The sequence below is a fragment of the Bison bison genome, unplaced genomic scaffold (assembly GCF_000754665.1).
Source record: "Bison bison bison isolate TAMUID 2011002044 unplaced genomic scaffold, Bison_UMD1.0 scf7180017864064, whole genome shotgun sequence".
In the NCBI taxonomy this organism is placed as follows: Eukaryota; Metazoa; Chordata; class Mammalia; order Artiodactyla; family Bovidae; genus Bison; species Bison bison.
In genome coordinates this window covers 2393866-2409575 of record NW_011494636.1, presented here as the reverse complement: position 1 = coordinate 2409575, position 15710 = coordinate 2393866, and the positions used below count along the sequence as shown (strand labels likewise).

The 15710-nt window shown below is 45.6% G+C and overlaps 1 pseudogene; it reads left to right on the top strand.

Moving 5' to 3' along the window:
* The first annotated feature begins 13683 nt into the window (after positions 1-13683).
* Positions 13684-14470, top strand: LOC104986216 (annotated as a pseudogene).
* Positions 14471-15710: the final 1240 nt, after the last annotated feature.

Here is a 15710-nt window from a genome sequence, read left to right as displayed (position 1 = left end):
TTGGCTACAGTCCATGGGGTTGCATGAGAGTCAGACGTGACTCAGCAACTAAATCACCACCATGTGCTCAGAATCAGGAGTTAGAGATGAATGTAAACACCTCCAGGCGGGAGCTTCCTTCCTCTACCTACCTTGAAAGACAAGGCCAGCTCATGTAAACACGCCTCCAACAGAGATAATAGCCCAGCAGGTAGGGCCTCATGCCTCCAAGTCCATTCACCCTCTCTGTAGACACTCCCTTCACCCTGCCCTTCCTCTCTGACCCCCATCCACACTGCACTCTGGAAGCCAATAGTCAGCAAAGGCCTCCCTGGTCTCATGACACTCTGACTTTGTGTCTCCAGTCCAACCTGGCACTCCCTCTGTGATGATTTCAACTGTGCCTGACTTGGATAATAGGTCAGTCCCTTCCCAAACTAACCTCTCTTACCTCCCATCTAGGAATGGGCTAAGATGCCAGTTTAGACTTCATAGCAATCTGCAAGATATGCATGCTTGATCCACTTATGTCTCTTTGATTCATCTTTATTCGTTGATTCCTTCAACAAGTAATGTGCATGACTATGTGCCAGGCCACATACGAAATGGTTTAATTTATATGCAGTATTCCTTTAAATCTTCCCAAGACCACCATTAAGTTTTTATTATCTCCATTTTAGAAGGGAATGGCAATGCACTCCAGTATTCTTGCCTAGAGAATCCCATGGATAGAAGAGGCTGGCAGGCTACAGTCCATGGGGTCGCAAAGAGTCAGACATGACTGAGTGACTGAGCACACACGCATGCACGCACCGCCACTTCATATGTCAGGACACTGAACTCTTGGTACTTTAATCAAATTCTTTGGGAACCAGTTGCTAGTCTGTGAGCTCCTAGAAGCCAGGTTTACCTTACTTTTCTGCCCTAGGCCTCCAGCAAACAGCCAGCAAACAGTTGTTGAATTGCACTGGATTAAGCCAGCTCGGAGAAGGCAATGGCACCCCACTCCAGTACTCTTGCTTGGAAAGTCCCATTGACGGAGAAGCCTGGTGGGCTGCAGTCCATGGGATCGCGAAGAGTCAGACACGACTGAGCGACTTCATTTTCACTTTTTACTCTCATGCATTGGAGAAGGAAATGGCAACCCACTCCAGTGTTCTTTCCTGGAGAATCCCAGGGACGGCGGAGCCTGGCGGGCTGCCGTCTATGGGGTCGCACAGAGTCGGACACGACTGAAGCGACTTAGCAGCAGCAGCAGCAACAAGCCAGCTGGGCATTCCTTGCAGCCTGCCTCCTAGTAATACTCACTGTAGCTCTGGCTGTTCTGAGAGCCCTCTCCCATTCATATTCACACAACAGACACTGACGTGAATGGCTCCTGCTTTACCAGCGGCCACGGCACACTACCAGGGCTTTGCAAGCTGGGGATGGTTAGAAAGCTCACTATGCCCACATCTCCCACAGAATGGAACCAAAAGCAATTATCTAGGGTTAAGGGGTGAGTGTGCAAGCAGTGAGAGCCCCTGCCAGCCAGGTCTGGGTGAGCTCTTTCGGCCTGGGTACCTGGAAAAATCACGCCCACGATATCTGCTCCTTCTCGTTGCCCTAGAGGCCTTGACGGCTGTCAGCTCTCTGTCCTGACAGAGCCTGATGATAATGAGCCAGTAATACCTCTCTGGAGGCCTTGCTAAGTCATCAGACCCAAGGATGATACCATCTGCCATGGGGAAGAACGCCCAGAGATGCTGATCCCAAGACAACAGCCTTACAAAGGGATTTTAGCCTGGGACTTATGCCAGACACAGAGGCACTTAAAGTCAGGCCTGACCTGACACTGCAGGGTTTAAAATTCAGAGCCAATAGACCAAGTGCCCCCAAGGAGAAAAGCAAATGATTTTCCGAAGACAGTGGGACCTGCTGTTTCCTCTGAGGAACCCATTAATGAAATGATCATAAAAATAAAGTATCATTAAAAGAACACATTTAGAACAATTGTTCCCTGCAGCAGGTTGTAATCCCTATAACTCTCAGGGAACAGCTTTGAGCTCTGCAGAGCCGCCCCCATGCAAGACGCAATCTGTCTGCCGCAGAGAGTGAGTCAGCCTGCAGCAGGGGGGAGGGAGGCAAGGACAGCCTCCACCCTCCCCACCATAACTCGGCAACTCTTTGGAGTTTTCTTGCAAAGTGGGCTTTTAACCCTAAGTAACAGGTCACTTCTCTCTGTTTGAAAAGGGAGAGTATTTCAGAGGTTTCCAAATGATGAGGACAGTGGCCTGCCTCAGAAGCAATTGTACCCTTCCCCTAGCAGGAATGATGTCCAGTCAAGTCCTCCACGGTCTGGGTTTCCAAATGCAAAACTCTAGATATATCCTTGAGCCCTCATATCTGTCTATCCCTGGCATCTTCAATATCCCCAGCTATAAACTGGACTGAGCCAGACTTACACACACTGCAGGCATTCATCCATCCATTCACTGATGCTTATCGAGTAGGATGTCATGCTTAGTATTGTGCCAGGTGTTAGGGGATTGGGGCTGTGCAGGTTGACAAATGGCAGCCTCTTGGGTCAGGCCCATTCGGCCATTTTTCTCTATTGCCCCTTCCCTGGTGGCTCAGACAGTGGTGTTCCTGCAATGCAGGAGACCTGGGTTTGATCCCTGGGTCGGAAAGATCCTCTGGAGAAGGGAATGGCAACCCACTCCAGTAATCTTGTCTGGGAAATCCCATGGACAGAGGAGCCTGGCTGGCTTCAGTCCATGGGGTCGCAAAGAGGTCAGACATGACTGGGCAATTAAAGCTTCCACTTCCACTTCCCTTCACACAGCAGGAAAGAGGGATGCCTTCCAGGTGAATAGACAAAGCTGGACACTGGCAGGTCAACCGAGATTGGAGGAGCTCCTGTCTGCTCCCAGCTCACTATCTGCTTGAGTTACTCTCCCTAGAGGCTCTGACCCAGAAGCAGAGCAGCCCACTGAGGGGCCAGGCCAGGAGCAGAGATGAGGATGCATCACACAGCCTTTTGTGGATGGAGTGCACAGCTGAGCTGGGCAGAGGCGGTCCAATTTCCGCCTGGCTCTCACAGCGGACAGAAGGGCTGACTTCACCTACAACGGCTGACCTCCCACACTTCCCCTCACTGCAGCTGTGGGATCTTCTAGGTCCTGATCATATTGGGACTGTGCTCTGAGTCCCTCCCCCTGGGAATCCCCGGAGGAGTCCTCTGCACCACCTGGGTTCATGGACTATTGATAGACCTACCCCTCTCTATGTCACTCCCTCCTACTTTTTGCCTACCTGATCCCTTCCCTAGCTTTCCACCAAGCCCTCAGGAGGCAGTCGGTTCAGTGATCTAACTCTATCATTGTCCCTCCTCTCCTTAGTCATGTCTGTTGCTCTCTCCTTAACATCCCAAAGATGTGTCTGTTTCTTACCTAAAATGGTGATAGTCAGGACACTGTCAAGAGATGCTCCGTGTCCACACTGTGGAGGGAGCAACTGCGACCTCCAGGCTCAGGGACAGCACTTCTGGGTGGTCACAGACACACTCACCTTTCTCCAAGCAGCTCTTCAGGCCCTGTTCCTCACTGGCAGGTCTTCCCTCACTGCAGACATGGGCCCACTCAAAATTCTGTCTGGTCATGACACTTCTCTGCTTAAAAACCCATAAACGAGATCACAGAGCACAATAGCTAAGATCATGGTCCCTGAAGCCGGACTGCCTGGTTTAAAACCCCGACTCTCTCATTACTACCCAGGGGGATCCTGAGAAAGTGACTTCACTTCTCTTGGCATTGGTTTCCTCATCTGTAAAATGGGTTTTGTAGCAGTATCTGTCTCACTAAGAATTGCTCGAGGACTTTCCTGTGGTCCAGTGGTTAAGAATCCACCTGCCAAAGCAGGGAACACTGGTTTGATCCCTGGTTCAGGACAATCCCACATGCGTGGAGCAGCTAATCCCATGCACCACAACTACTGAAGGCCCTGGGCCCTGGAACCTGGACTCTGCAACAAGAGACGCCACTACAGTGAGAAGCCTGCCCACCAAAGTACAGTAGCCCCCACTCACCACAACCAGAGAAAACCCTTGGACAGCAGCAAAGACCCGGTGCAGCCAAAAGTAAATAAATTAATAGATGAATAAAAAAAAAATTTAAAGAACTGCTTGAAGGAATGATTGAGGTTAATGTTGCGCTTAGAACAACATCTGGCACAAAGTCTTCTCTAAGTTTTTATTAAATAAGAGGAATGGCTCCCCACTACCTGTCATTTAAAACCCAAGTTCCATAAATGTCTCAAAGAGTCTTCACTATCTGCTCCACTGACCTTTCTCATCTCACAGCCCCACACCAGCAGGCAGAGCTTCAGACACTGAGCCTTGTGCAGACCCTGAATATCCCTCCCATCTCTGTCTCTATCTCCCTCCTAACCTCACTTGTTTTGGGCTTTTCTTCTGCCTGGAAAGTTTGTCCCCACTAAATCTTGGCCTAAGCACCCATGACTCTGCTCATCCCCTGCCCACACTGGGTTTGATGGCTTCTTCCTGTGTTCATATGGCTCCTGTTTTTCACCTCGTGGCACTTCCTAGGCTGCATTCTAATTGCGTATTTCTTGTTAGCCTAAAAACTAACCAATCATCTCAGCCTGTTGCATGATACTTATTACCTAGTTGGTGCTCAGTGAATATCTGATGAAAGAACAGATGTCTGAGTTGTATGCTGCATCAATCCTCAGCCATATTCTCAAGCCCCCAATTATTCCAGATACACCCACTGCTTGGACACAGCTCTCAGTGCCAAGAGGAGGGTTCGTTTCTTCCAAGGATATCCTAACTCCAGAAGGATGAGCAGGGTGGTTGCAGGTTGTGGGGGAGGGGAGCAGAGCCACGGGGAAGGGGTGCAAGCTGAGTCTGGTTGACTAAGAGGTGGCAACAACAAACAGACTTGAATCTCATCTTCAGAATGGCAGTTTTCCAAAGAGCACAGAACCCTGCAATGCTAAGGGAAGGAATCGTGGACCACTGATGGGATCAGAGACCTGGCCATCCCACTGACCTGTGGGACAGATTTCCTGCCTCTCTGGGCCTCAGTTTCTTCATCTGTAAGTTGAGTGTGTGTGCTTAGTTCTCAGCCCTGTCTGACTCTTTGTGACCCCATGGCCTATAGCCTGCCAGGCTCCTTTGTCCATGAAATTCTCCAGGTAAGAATAATGGAGTGGGTAGCCATTCCCTTCTCCAGGGGATATTCCTAACCCAGGGATTGAACCTAGGTTTCCTGAATTGCAGGTGAATTCTTTCCCATCTAAACCACCAGTGAAGTCTAGCATTTAGTGAACACTGGCTGAATAAGTAATTTGCTGACTTAATCATACATCTTCTAAGCATTCATGAGTGCTCAGACAAGGGTGTTAGATGCCAGTGATAATATCTAGGGTGTTCTGGTTCATCAACCACAAAGGTAGCTTTCAAAAGCCAGGATGTCAGAGTTTGCTGATAGACTCACAAGCAACTACCTAGTCCCCTTCCTTGTGCACCTAAGGGCCTTTCCACGGAGAAATCTACATGTTCTTAATTCTCTTCTCTCTACTGACTCGTACCTCATACCTTCACAAAGCCTTGGTCTCATCACTGATGTTAAAAAATATATCAAATCTGAAAGGAAATGCAAAAGAGAAGAGTCTATCAAACTGGCCTACCTCTCTTTGGACCTTCTGCCCAATGTAAGTCCAGTCTGGCCTTGTGGACCCAGCTAAACGGACTCCCCTGACTGCCTATTCTGAAGTATGCAGTGTTGCTGCTCCTTTCATGACTTCCAGGAATAGAAGACTTGAGCACTCACCTCCTCCTTCCCCTTCTTCTCCAGCATAAGCTTTCCATCATGTGTAATCATCACCATCATAACCACACTGGCCACAGTCAACAAAGCCCTTATGTCATTTCACCTGCATCTTCCCTCAGTTGTCAGTGGAAAACCAAGATTCCCAGCGGCCCTGTACCCCAGTCTCCCCACAGCAACATCCATTCCCAGACCACCACTGGACTTCCGTGGACAGAGTGGCTTACTGATGTGGTACAGTGTCCCAGACAGGCGAAGAATGGCAGGGGTCAGGAAGGGTGACAGGAGGATGGGCAGAAAGCTAAAAGCCAAAGTTCAATGCCAATGGCTGGTGGAGATAACAGGACCCATTCAGAAACCTGTATCTACCTCTTTGGGTATCATTTCCAACTTGGGGCTTTCTTGGTGTCATACTAAGGTCAAGTCTTAGAATAAATGTTGAGAGCAGCACTTCCTTTACCTCCAGATACCAGATGGTGCCAGATACAGATTCCTTTTGGCCACAAGTCACACTAATGACTTAGAGAAACGCCCAAACAACACTCTGACAGGTAGTCAACCCCCACCTACGAAGGAATAGTGCCCCATTTGCATTTAACTCAGTTTTTGCAAACTAAAAATCCATTTCCCCATAGAATTATTTTCTTATAAAAGATGGCTAGGTTCCAAAACCACCTATAAAACATTTCTATCCCACTACATAGCTGAAATGGTACACATTAGCAAAAAGAAAAACCACTGGGAGGGAGGCATGAGTGTGTGTGATATAAGAAATTAGTACCCAAAAGTGATTCTAAATAATGAGTAAAATTAGATGGAGAGTTCCTTGGGGCATGAAATATTCTTATTGAATTATTTTTCTGCCTTCCTGGTCTCAGCTCACAGCCCACCACTGAATGTTTTTACTCATTGAATTCCTGTGCTTGAGAATAAAATCCACTTGTGTGAATTTTCCAAACTGACTTCCAGGACTTTATATCCTGGTCATCCCAGTTGTCTAATATCACTTCAGATCTAGAACTTTCCTTTCCTTTATACAGATACATTGGTGGCAATATTCAAGAGTTTATTATTAATAAGATTCCTCTTTTTTTTGTCCACAAATCAACTAAGCAAATTAAAAGGAAAAGGAGGAGACAAAAAAAGAAGTTAGGGAATGTGGGAGATTTTCCTAAGGTATCTGGGCAAGACGAGGAATGGTCTTAAGCTAGAAGAAGAAAGACAACAAAAGAAAGGATGAGAGGGGAGAAGAAGGAAGAAGAGAGGAGAGAAGAGAAAAATTCAGACAAGACAGGGAAAGGGAGCAGACACCATACGGCATGTTCTTCCCAGGATGGGAAAGAAAGGCAGTGACCAAGAAGAGACGTGAGAGGGGACACTCCCAGTCTCCAGCTCTCAAGTTGCACCTTCTTCCGGGTAGACTATCCATGCCTGCGGGACTTGAATGCACCTATGTGGCTGGGCCAGGGGCCAGGGTTACTATTTAGAAGTTTCTTTACAAGTACGTATATTTGCTTAATGAAGTAAGTTAGAGAAGACCAAGCTCCAGGTGACAGATCTTCTATTGACATTTTGCCAAGGTAAGGATGGAAGATCTCTTCACCTTTGGTTTGCTGCCTACATGATGGGAGACTCAGAGGCCAACAAAGGCTTACAAATCCCAGCTTCATATTTCCTCACTCAACAACCTTGGCAAAATTACTTTACCTTTATCCGCATCAGTTTCCCCACTTATCAAATAGGAAAAGTATAAATTCTTCAAGGATATGAGAATTTAAAGCAGTCAGTCAGTTAGTTCAGTCGCTCAGTTATGTCTGACTCTTTGCACCCCCATGGACTGCAGTATGCCAGGCTTCCCTGTCCATCACCAACTCCCAGAGCTTACTCAAACTCATTGTCCACCAAGTCGGTAATGCCATCTAACCATCTCATCCTCTGTAGTCCCCTTCTCCTCCTGCCTTCAATCTTTCTCGGCATCAAGGTCTTTTCCAATGAGTCAGTTTTTCACATCAGGTGTCCAAAGTATTGGAGCTTCAGCTTCAGCATCAGTCCTTCCAATGAACATTTAGAACTGATTTCCTTTATGATTGGCTGGTTGGATCTCCTGGTAGTCCATGGGACTCTCAAGAGTCTTCTTCGACACCGCAGTTCAAAAGTATCAATTCTTCGGTGCTCAGCTTTCTTTAGAGTCCAACCCTCACATCCATACATGACTACTGGAAAAACTATAGCTTTGACTAGATGGACCTCTGTTGGCAAAGTAATGTCTCTACTTTTTAATATGCTGTCTAGGTTGGTCATAGCTTTTCTTACAAGGAGTGTCTTTTAATTGCATGGGTGCAGTCATCATCTGCAGTGATTTTGGAGCCCCCAAAATTAAAGCCATAGTGCATGTAAATGGCCAGACTCAGTGCTTGACATCTGGAGCAGTCTCAGACATGGTAGCAATCATTTTTCTGAATATTACAGGACTACTGTTAGTGTTTGTTGTTGTTTAGTCGCTAAGTCATGTCTGACTCTTTTGTGACCTCATGGACTGCAGCCCGCCAAGCTCCTCTGTCCATGGAATTTCCCAGGCTCAAATACTGGAGTTGGTTGTCATTTCTTTCTCCAGGGGAATCTCCCTGACCCAAGGATCGAACCCACATCTCCTGCTTTGCAGGCAGATTCTTTATCACTGAGCATCAGGGAAGCACTGCTAGTGTTACAAGACCATAAAGGTTACAGTCACCAAGTCACCACATGTGAGGCATCAACTGTGGCCCATGAAGAGACACATGGCACATCACCAAGCTGGATGACGGGCAGATGAAGAAATAGCAAAGGAGAGGCTGCTGGCTGGGGATTGAGCACAAATTCTCTTCATAACCCAGGTCTGCAGAACAAGACTGTCCTCCCACCGCCAGAGCTCATTGGGAAGATGTACATTCAACAGGTTGGGACATGGGCTGTTGGCCATACTCCCCAGCAACCAACCTACTTCCTGCTTGGGGGTATTTCCTCTTTTGTGGGTCTTCATAGGAGAGCATCCACCCCATTCACACTGCAGAAGCCAGTGAAGACATATCACTCAGAATTAGGATTAAAGTATTTTGTGCTTCCTGCCTCCTGACCTACCAGGACCAAGCCGGTCCCCTCCTGTTTGCCAATCTGCTTCTCCAGCTTCCCAGTGAGCTGAAAGCCCCAGGGTCTGTTTGTGTTATTTACACACAAAGGAACCCTTGTTGTTGTTGTTTAGTCGCTCAGTCGTGTCAGACTCTCTGTGACCCCATGGACTGTAGCCCTCCAAGCTCTTCTGTCTATGGGATCCCAGGCAAGAATACTGGAGTGGGTTGCCATTTCCTACTCCAGAGCATCTTCCCAACCCAAGGAATCGAACCCACATCTCCTGCATCTCCTACTTGGCAGGCAGATTCTTTACCACTGGGCCACCTGGAAAGCCCACAAAGGAGCCAAATCTGGCATGAAGTCAGTGATGATCTTTGCCTCATCATCAGATCACTTCCCCACTCAGAAACTACAGATCCTCCATCCTATTCTAAGCAGAGATGTTTTGTACCCCACCCAAATCAAGGACCACCAACCCCTTCCTCATTATTTCAGGTGTCTGGATACATTATCTCCCAGACAGCCTTTCTGATCTTAACAAGCTTTGATTTGGGGCAAGTTCCTTCCCATTTACAACAAAATACCATCTGGCTGCTTGAAACTTCCACCCATTAAACTTACTGGCTCAATAAATTTTTAGAGAGCACCTACTTTGTCATAGGACTAAAATGTAACAGAGTTCCTGCTTTTCTATGTGGTAATAATGAAAAACAAAAACAGAAAACAGATTTTGAGGACATAGGTAGGTATGCAGCTAAGCTCTTTGCAGGAAAACACTCTTTTAATGCTTACAACTACACTTTGAGGGGCTTCTCCAATGGTTCTAGAGGTAAAGAATCCACGCAATGCATGGATTGCAGGAGATGTGGGTTCAATCCCTGGGTCAGAAGATCCCCTGGAGAAGGAAATGCCAACCCACTCGTCTTCTTGCCTGGAGAATCCCATGGCCAGAGGAGCCTGGCGGGCTAGAGTCCATGTGGTCACAAAGAGTCAGACACAACTGAGAAACAGAGCACAAGCTCAACCTGTGAAGCAGGTACGCTCATGATCTCCCATTTATAGACGAGGAGATGGAAGCGATGAGGAGTTCAGAAAGGTCAACAAACATGCCTAAAGTCAAATGCTTAGAAAGAAACAAGACTGGGCTCTGAACCAGGAAGTCAGACTCTATTGCCTAGCATCATTCACCAAGGCATGCTGCCTCTCAAAAGCTGCCCAGAAACAAGTAAATATCAGTATTCAGTTGCTTACATGTGCTGTGAAGAAAAACACATCAGGGAGAGGAGTATGGGAGAAAGGATGATGGGCTGATATTTTTTCCAGACACTCAGTGAAGCTTTGTTAGAGGAGCTGCTGGGAACCGAGTGGGTGAAGATGGGATTACAGAGGTTTAGAGAACTAGTTCTGGTGTACAATGTCACCTAAAACTAGTCAGTCCCACTTCTATATAAAATCTATTGCAGGATTTAAGAATAACTCTCAAGTCCCCCTTTATATTTCACACTTTTTAAAAATACTCCATTTTTTGTAGGGTTTGTGTATATGAGGGTGGGGGGGGGATTGTTTGCTTTCTCTTTGTTCTTAAACCTTCTAACCCTCCTGGGGGCCTGCTCTGACTGCACTGCTGCCTCTGAGTCCCTCATGGAAATTCTAGGGGACTCCAGGCCTGGGAATGCTGGAGCAGTGTCCACAGGCAAATGTTTTCAAGCTTATCTAGAGCCTGCTTGTCTGTGAATCCCCATCATTTCTTTAGCTGCTGCATATCATTACTCCCAGATCTTTTCCCAGGAACCGTTCTCGTTCTATATTTGAACAATTCCTTTTTTTAAATCTTTGAAGTTTTTCACTTCATCATGTTAGTTTCAGTTTCAGTTTTTAATTCCAGGCCACTAAAATTATTTTCAAATCTCTGTCCTGCCATCACTGTTACTAGGTTCCTCTGAGCTTTGTCCCATCTGCTGGACTGTATAACGTTCTTTCCTCAGTCGAGTCATGTTCTTGAACAGGAAAAAGCCAAGGTCAAGGACAGAGCCCTGTGCCTCAAACAGAGACCATCCCATGGGCTGGAAGGGGTTACTATTTGCTGCAGCAGGTCTGGGTACATCTGACAACAATAACATTCAGTCAAATGGTGTACAGTCTTCTCCAGCACAACACATACTTCCTTAAGAGCTAGCACAAAGGCAATACACTCCATCCACCTTTTCCCCTGAGCCTGCAAATTAATTTCCTGTTTTAAAAAGTAGAATGATGTTCATTTCTTGTATTTTCTTCCTGTAGGAATTGATCAGTGCATCCACTTCAAAATATAGGCATACCTCACACATGGGGAGGGTTTGGTTCCGACTACCACAAAAAAGTGAATATTGCAATAAAGCCAGTCACACTAATTTTTTTGGTTTCCCATTATGTTCACACTCTGCTGCTGCTGCTAAGTCACTTCAGTTGTATCCAACTCTTTGCAACCCCATAGACGGCAGCCCACCAGGCTCCCCCGTCCCTGGGATTCTCAAGGCAAGAACACTGGAGTGGGTTGCCATTTCCTTCTCCAATGCATGAAAGTGAAAAGTGAAAGTGAAGTCGCTTAGTCGTGTCCGACTCTTCGCGACCCCACAGACTGCAGCCCACCAGGCTCCTCTGTCCACGGGATTTTCTAGGCAAGAGTACTGGAGTGGGGTGCCATCGCCTTCTCCGATGTTCACACTCTACTGAAGTCTATTAAGTGTGCAAGAACACTATGTCTTAAAAAACAATGTACATACCTTATCTACTGAATAGCACAGGGAGCTACACTCAGTATCTTATGATAACTTATAATGGTAAAGAATCTGAAAAATAATTGAATCCCTTTGCTGTACACTTGAAACTAACACACCAATGTAAATCAACTATAAAAGTGAATGTGTCAATCGCTCAGTCATGTCTGACTCTTTGTGACCCCATGGACAGTAGCCTACCAAGCTCCTCTGTCCATGGAACTCTCCAGATAAGAATACTGGAATGGGTTGCCATTCTTTTATCCAGGGGATCTTTCTTACCCAGGGATTGAACCTGATCTTCCGCATTGCAGGCAGATTCTTTACCATCTGAGCCACCAGGGAAGCCCAAATTAACTATATTTCAATTTAAAAATAAATAAAATTCTAAAAAGAACTAAAAAAGCAATGTACATACCTTAATTTAAAAATGGTATTGCTAAAACACATGTTAACCATCATTTCATAACATGGAGCTGGCAATCTTCAATTTGTAAAAACTGCAGTATTTGCAGAGTACAATAAAATCAAGCACAATAAATGAGGGATGCCTATGTTCAGAATCTCTTTAAGAAATTAAAAAAAAATATATGGTCTTTATCAATAGCCTGCTTATCCGCCTGCAGCTCTCTGCTATTTCTCACTTTTACCTGCAATAGTCTGAAGTCATAGCTCCATATCTCTTCAGCAGAGCTCCCCACTGCCTTGCCTGGCTTGAGAGAAACCTGACTCTTCTTTAAATTTCTAATCTCCCTCTGCAGAAAAGGAAATGTGCACCAGACCCTTTCTGAAACACACTGGGGAATAAATATGCATGAATAAATGCAAGAAGAGAACCACAAGAGAAGATTCATTTTTAAAAATCTTGAATCAGCTGCTCTACAGAGTGAGGATTTCTGGATCCAAGCAAGATTTCAAAAGTCTTTTCTATTAAGCTCAGCAATTTTTAGAAGCCAGCCGTGTCTATCATGCTTTTTTCTAGGTATTGAATATAATATTCTTTCCTCTTCTTTCAAAGATCTTCCTGCAGGCAGCCGCTTGAGTGGGAGGACCAGTGCGGGGGAGCTGGGGGGAAGCTCTCACAGCAGGTGCCAGACGTGGCCTCTCCCTGAGTTGGGGCTGGTCTGTTTTGAGTCACTGGGCAACTTCATGTCACCACCTCCATACCCACCATCAGCTCACCCCTGCCTTCATGTGGTCCGTCTTCAAGGAACTTGTTGGAGGTGTTAAAGCAAAGGGATGATGTGAATCTGAGTCAATAGCTGAACGTTTCCCCTCAACTGAAAACACTTCAGTGAAAGAAAAATAAAAAGATAGCATAGTTACCTGATTAAAACCTCATTGCCATCATGTAAGCATGACCTGAAAACGGACAACTTCAGGGCAGTAAACGCTGCTTTCTCCTGATTATTTTAGGGTTTTGTGGGAAATGATGCTTTTAGAAAAACCATAAAAAATGATAACATTTAATGCTAGTGAGCACAGGGCAAAATTAATGTACTCATGTACTGCTTGTCATGATATAATAGTACAATCACTTTGGATTGTTAATGCAAAGCATTTGTCAGAAAAAATTCACAGCTTTTGGCCTGGTCATCCCACTCCAAGGAAGCTACCCTAAAGTAACAAACAGAAGAAAAAATATATAGGCACAAAACTGCTCATTACAGCATAAAAAGGTCGACCTTGTACAGTCCCAAGTATATACCATACACTGAAAATATTTGTTGAAAAGCTAAATACATACAGCACTCTGATAATGATTTAACAAATTTATACAAATAAGATGGAATATTACACAGAAATTAAAATTATAATAGAAAGTCTATAAAATATGAGGAAGACTTCATAGTATAAAATTAATATACATTTCAAGATAATATTCAAATTGATTGCAATTAAATAGATATGTGTATGCATGAGGAAAAATAATATGGAAAAATAGAAATAGTTGAGCAAAGTGAGAAGATGGGGAAGAAGGCAGGCCTCTTTTCACGCCTAGCACAGCCATGGCTCAGGGTCCCAAGAAGCACCCGAAGCACGCAGCCGCTCCAAAACACTGGATGCTGGATAAACTGCCTGGTGTGCTTGCCCCTTGTCCATCTACCGGTCCCCACAAGCTGAGGGAATGTCTACCCCTAACCATTCTCCTAAGGAGCAGGTTTAATTATGCCCTAACAGGAGATGAAATGAAGATTTGCATGCAGCATTTCATTAACATCAATGGCAAACTCCACACCAATATAACCTACCCTACTGGTTTTATGGATGTCATCAGCATTGATAAGACTAGAGAGAATTTTCATTTGATCTGTGACACCAAGGATCATTTGCTGTTCATCATATTACACCTGAGGCGGCCAAGTATAAACTGTGCAAAGTAAAAAAGATCTTTGTGGGGACAAAAGGAATCCTTCATCTGGTGACCCATGATGCTCGCACCATCCATTACTCCAATCCCCTCATCAAGGTGAATGACACCATTCAAATTGGCTTGGAGACTGGCAAGATTACTGATTTCATCAAATTTGACACTGGTAACCTGTGCGTGGTGGCTGGAGGTGCTAACCTGGGAAGAAATGGTGTGATTGCCAACTGGGAGAGACATCAGGTTCTTTTGATGTGGTTCATATGAAAGGTGCAAACAGCAACAGTTTTGCCACATGGCTCCCGAACATTTTCATTATTGGCAAAGGCAACAAATGGTGGATCTCTCTTCCCTGTAGAAAGGGTATTCGCCTTACCATTGCTGAGGAGAGAGACAGGAGACTGGTAGCCAAACAGAGCAGTGGATAAAATGATCTCTATGTGATATGATTGGAAATGTCTTTGTACTTAAAGATAATACCAAGTGATTAATAAAAAAAAATGAGAAGATTGAAAGCAATATTTATAATTTTACTAAACTTACTCTAATTCTGTGGTATTTTCTTTGCCACTTCAGAAGTGCTTCTTACAGAAAGAAACCTACACCACCCGTAAAGACAAGAGATGGCAAAGATCTTCGGAGTTAAATTTAAGCAATCATTTTAAAAGTCCTTTTGTATAACTCCTAGAGAGTTAACCGGCCTGTGCAGGGGGTGAGGGGCGCTGCCCTAGTGGGAAACATTGTAAACATCACCTCAGTTCAGTTCAGTCTCTCAGTCGTGTCCGACTCTTTGCAACCCCATGAATTGCAGCACTCCAGGCCTCCCTGTCCATCATCAACTCCCTTAGACCTGCTTAAAACAGATTCCTCCTCTATATACTCAGAGTTACTTGACATCATTTCGCAATAAAAATGAAGGTGGAGGGGCTTCCCTGGTGGCTCAGTGGCAAAGAATCTGCGTGCCTATTCAGGAGCCTCGGGTTCAATCCCTGATCCAGAAAAATCCCACAGGCCTCACAGCAACTAGGCCCATGCGCCACAGCTATCAGCGGTGCTCTGAAGCCCATGCACCCTAGAACAGTGCTCGGTAACAAGAGAAGCCACTGCTGGTCGCAACTACACAAAAGCCCAGACAGTAATGAAGACCCAGCACAGTCAAAAATAAATAATTTTTTTTTTAATAGCTACTTTGCCCCTGGATCCTCATACTGTTTCTGAAAATACAGTCACCCTGTTTTCCTAATGTGGTCACCTTACCTTCCTGGGCTAGTTCTGCACATGTTTAACAGGACTCTTCTTCCCCTCCAGAAGGGCACAAAAAAGAGTGGCCCCTGTTTGACACATCACAAAGACAGAGCCGAGAGCCACGGGCAGGGCAAGGGGACTGAGATCAGGCATCTCTTGGGTTTAAGGGGTTGGGAGCATCTACTGTGGCTCTCAGATGTCTTCTTCTCCCCAAAGCACATGCAAAAGCCATGATTTTAAACAAGCAATAAATAGCCAGGCTTAGTTGGTTTAGCAGTAAAGAATCCGCCTGCCAATACAGGAGATGTGGGTTTGATCCCTGGGTCAGGAAGATCCCCTACAACAGGCAATGGCAACTCACTCCAGTATTCTTGTCTGGAAAATCCCAAGGACAGAGGAACCTGGTGGGCTACAGTCCATGGG